Source organism: Marmota marmota, unplaced genomic scaffold (genome assembly GCF_001458135.2).
Source record: "Marmota marmota marmota unplaced genomic scaffold, marMar, whole genome shotgun sequence".
Taxonomy (NCBI): domain Eukaryota; kingdom Metazoa; phylum Chordata; class Mammalia; order Rodentia; family Sciuridae; genus Marmota; species Marmota marmota.
Window position 1 is genome coordinate 24,191,714 of NW_025999932.1, and position 4,998 is coordinate 24,196,711.

Below are 4,998 nucleotides of genomic sequence, written 5' to 3' on the forward strand. Positions count from 1 at the left end.
AAATTTGGGGGCCAACAGACGTGAGGCAAAGAACCTCACCCCCCCACTGGTGCAAAGGCCTATCCACAAGTATGGCTGTATGCTGGACTGGTAGTCAATGATGGGTAAGATCCAATTGCAGTGGTACCAACCTAAGACGGGAGGCTGAAGCCTTGAGGTCAGCTCATCCGATGATGGGTAAGGACCATATGTAGTATTGGACAACCTAAGACAGGCACGGTCCCTAAGCCACATGCTTGTTGTTTAATTAAACAGAAGGGGGGAGATGCTGAGAGCCACAGCCGAGTCAGAATGGCCCCTGGCATTTTGCCAATAGTATTGGTTGAGAGGCGAGCCATTAAGATGATGCTGGATTGATTCAATTGTATATTAGACCTTTACTGTCCGCCTCGGGTGCCCGCTACTTTGGAGTTCTCGCGAGGATTTCCTGGGGAGTTCACGTTGGTTGGTGAAGTTCCGGTGGAGGGAGTTCTGGTTGGTGTGTGAGGTGCCGGAGAGGCGCCGTGTGGGTGGCGTTTGGGAGAGTTCCCAGGGAGCGTGTGTGGAGTGTGCTGTTGGAGTTCGGAAATAAAGTTTGTTCCTGCTTGAGTGGCTCGTGATTTGTGCCCAGCCAGACTGCGGCAGAAATTCATGCACACACAACTCCATAATGCAGATGAGACTTAGAGAATTACCCATCTTCTTCCATCTCTAGGCTCTTACCCTAGGCTTCACTGCCTCTCTCTCACATTGCTGCACAGATTCTTACCTAAACATTCTTCCTCTATTCTTCAAGCCATTTTCTACACAGCAACAAAGTATGGTCTTCTTTTGAAACCCTTCAAAGCCTTGCCCATTGAATCCAGAATAAAACTCAACCTCCTTACCATGGCTTGAAAAATACCAAAAATACCAAATACTATTCTTCCCTCTTGGTCAGCCAAACTCCCTTCCACATCAGGATCCCAGCACCTCTCCTTTCCTTTTGTCTTAGTCCATTTTCTGTTGCTATAGCAAAATACTGGACTCAGGGTAATTTATAAAGGAAAGAAGTTTATTTGGCTTATGGTTTCAAAGGCTGGAAACTCCAAGTGCATGGTACTGGCATCTGATGAGGATATTCTTGCTGCACCATAATGTGATGGAGGGCATCACATGGCAAGCATGCTATCTTGGGGTTTTCTTCCTCCTCTTACAAACTCATTAATGCCATCATAGGGCCCCTATCCTTATGGCCTTGTCTAATCCCAATTATCTCCAAAGGCTCCACCTCCAAATACCATTAACATATTACTTTGAAGATTAAGTTTCCAACATATGAACTTTAGAGAGACACACTCAAACCACAGAACCTTCCTTTAGGTGTTTGCTTAAATGCTACCTTAGGGAAGTGTTCTCTGACAGCCTCACCCAAAGTAGGGAAGTGAGTTCCCTCTTGCTATTTTCTAGCTTAATGTCTTCTTGTTCAATTTCATTTAACAATTCACCTTCTATATTATTTTGTTTATTTGTGTGTTTATTTCTTTTGGTCTCCTGTACCCTAAACTAGAATGTATGCACCATGCACACAGGGACTATGGCTGACTCGTTGGTAACTACGTCCACATCTGGAACTGTGGCTGGCCACGGGAAATATTCATCAAATGAATGCAATGAAGTGGTTTTGTTGAGTAGCCCCAAACACACTCAATCACAGAGAATAAATAAATTGTTGTGTTTATTAGAGACTAGTTTATGCCAACACACTCTGTCCTATTTAATCACTTAAAGGGGGAGCAGAACCTTCAGCAAACTATGATTACAATAGTATTCAAATATGACATGCAATAATGACATAAATAGAAATATTTTTATTCATAAAGCCAGTCTAAAGGGTGAAGTCCCATGCTAATTATGATTCTACCTGAAATTTTATTCTCTACCAGAAGAAGAAGGAGAAATATTCAGTCTCACTAATCATCAAATAAACACACATTAGGACAATAATGAAGATATCATCTTTTACCTTCCAAATTGGCAAAGATTTTGTTTTTAAGATAATATTAATTTGCTTAGCCTGAGGTGAAATGAACAAACTGTCACACACTTCTAGGAAAAAGGAAATTTTTTATTTTTTTCAGAGTAATAATTTAACAATATGCACTAAATCATTACACATTGTATACCCAAAAGTCCTATTGATGAAGTAATATGAGTAAAGTAGCAATTTGGCCAATTGGATTTTTTTATCATAAGAACCCAATATGAAAATATCTAATATGAAACTTTCATACTTTAATGAAAATACCTAAGTAGCTGGGCACAGTGGTACAAGCCTAATATCTCAGAGACTTGGGAGGTTAAGGAAGAGGATCACAAGTTCAAGGCCAGACTTGGCAACTTTTTGAGACTCCCCAACAACTTAGTGAGATCCCGTCTCAAAAATAAAAAAGACTAGAGGCGGAAGACAAGCCTCTGTTTTCGTGGCTCCTGGTGGTTGATCAGCTGCTCCAAGATAAAGCTGAACATCTCCTTCCCAGCTACTGCTGCCAGAAACTCATTGAAGTGGACAATGAACACAAACTTTGTACTTTTTATGAGAAGCGTATGGCCATAGAAGTTTGCTGCTGATGCTCTGGGTGAAGAGTGGAAGGGTTATGTGGTCTGCATCAGTGGGGGAATGACAAATAAGGTTTCCTCATGAAGCAGGGTGTCTTGACCTATGGCCGTGTTTGCCTGCTACTGAGTAAGGGGCATTCCTGTCATAGACCAAGGCGAACTGGAGAGAGAAAGCACAGATCTATTTGAGGTTGCATTGTAGGTGCCAATCAGAGTGTTCTCAACTTGGTTATTGCAAAAAAGAGAGAGAGAGAGAAGGCTATTCCTGGTCACTACTGTACCTCGTAGACTGGGACCCAAAAGAGCTAGTAGAATCTACAAACTTTTCAGTCTCTCTAAGGAAGATGATGTCAGAAACTTGTTGCTCTGAAGAAACCGCGTACTAAGAAGAATAAGGAAGAGGCTGCAGAATATGCCAAACTTTTGGCCAAAAGAATGAAAGAATCTAAAGGAAAATCCAAAGCCAAGAGATGCAGGCTGTCCTCTCTGAGAGCTTCTTCTTCTGAGTCCAGTCAAAAATATGATTTTTTAAAGAGTAATAAATAAATAAAATCAGACCTTCAAAAAAATAAAATAAAACAAAAAATATTAGGGATGTAGCTCTGTGCTAAAGTGCCCCTGTTTTCAGCTCCCTACCAGAAAAAGAAAAGACCAAACATATACAAATACATAAGTATTAGCATAGTGGAATAGTTTATTTATTTAATTCTATGTTTAGAAAGATCATTATGTTTTCATGAAATATTTAAGGAAATATGTAAGGAAAAAATTTCATGCTATGATAATTAAGTTAAAAAAAAGGAGCAGGCAACCAAAAGTACATGTATTATTATACCCCAATTTTGTTAAATAATATACATATGAATGCATTACAAAAGCCCATAATGTAATATATAAAATGCTAATAGCAATTATCTCTGCATGGTAGGATTACTAACAATTTTTATTTGCATATTAAATATTACAGACAGTCTGTATTTTCCATATTTTCAACAATGAAAATAATTAATATAATTCAGTTATTAAAAAGAAATGGAGGTGGCTCAGTAGTAGAGCCCTCGCCTCCCACGAATGAAGCACTGGGTTTGATCCTCAGCACCACATAAAGATAAATAAATAAAATGGAGGAATTGTGTGCATCTACAACTATAAAAAATATTTAAAAGAAAAGAAATAGGAGTAAATAACGTAAGTTACATGCCATATCATTCATAATCATTAAAAAAGAAGGGTTGCAGACCTTCTCAAAAGTTGACGTCTTCCAAGGGGTTCTCAAGGTTTAAAGTCGACTCTGCAACCACATGGTAAAATGACATTCTTGGACTGTCACAGGTGGGCCAAGATAAGTCAGGATGGATGCTAATTATCCAGGAGGAATCGGGAGCCCTTTATCTGGAAACATTTTGCTGAGAATGGAAAAATAACCGTTCTGAAACAGAAGGAGGAGCTGCCTGGATCAGTCTGATTCGGACTCCTCCAAACAGGGAGACTCACAGGGCATGAAATCCTCCAGCTCACCCGCTCCCGCCCCGAACTGCACCCAAAGGAAAACTGAAACCAAAGTTGAACTCACTGAGTCATCTTCCCGCAGAGCTGTGCCTCTCCTCCTGCCTGAAGAGAGCTGTGGACCGGATCCTCTTCTGCAGCCAGGCTCTCCCACCACCCGCCTCTTCTCCTTTATTTTCCTAACAGAAAAAGAAATTTTTAAGATGTTTAAAGTGTTTTAAGGAGAAGGGTGGATCCAGGCCGGAAGGAAAAATGTACTCTTATCTTTCCCCTCCTGCGGCTGGCTGCTTCGCCCATTATTACTCCAGCAGTTTTTACTGCTGTGTCCTTTCGGTCATTGCACAGCTCAGGGTCATGGAAACAGGGCAGTCACACCACCCTGGCTCTGTCATGTGGGCGAGCCTGTCCTTGAGACAGAATTTGTTTTATCAGCATTTGTACCAATCTTGACCCATTATGGTTTATTCTGATCCTATCTCTCTGTAAGCCTGACAATAGCTTCATAATGTGCAGAAAACATTCAGGTAATCAGAACAGGATCTGCAAGTAGAGTTGACTCCTGTGCATCTGTGGCTTCTGCATCCATAGATTCAACCCATCATAGATTGACAATATTTGGGGGAAGTAATTCATCTGCACTGAACATGTACACACTTTTTTCTTGTCATTATTCCATTAAAAAAAAAACCCAAACAGTATGATGGTTATTTAAAAAGCATTTGCATGGCATTAGGTATTTTAAGAACCTATAGGTGATTTAAAGTAAATGGGAGAATGTGCTAGATTATATGCAAATACTACACTATTTTACAGAAGGGACTTCAGCATACTCAGATTTTGGTATCCTTGGGGGATCCTGGAGCCCTCGTGGATTCCAAGGGACTGGGTTCAGAGCATAACTAAGTAGAAGCCCTA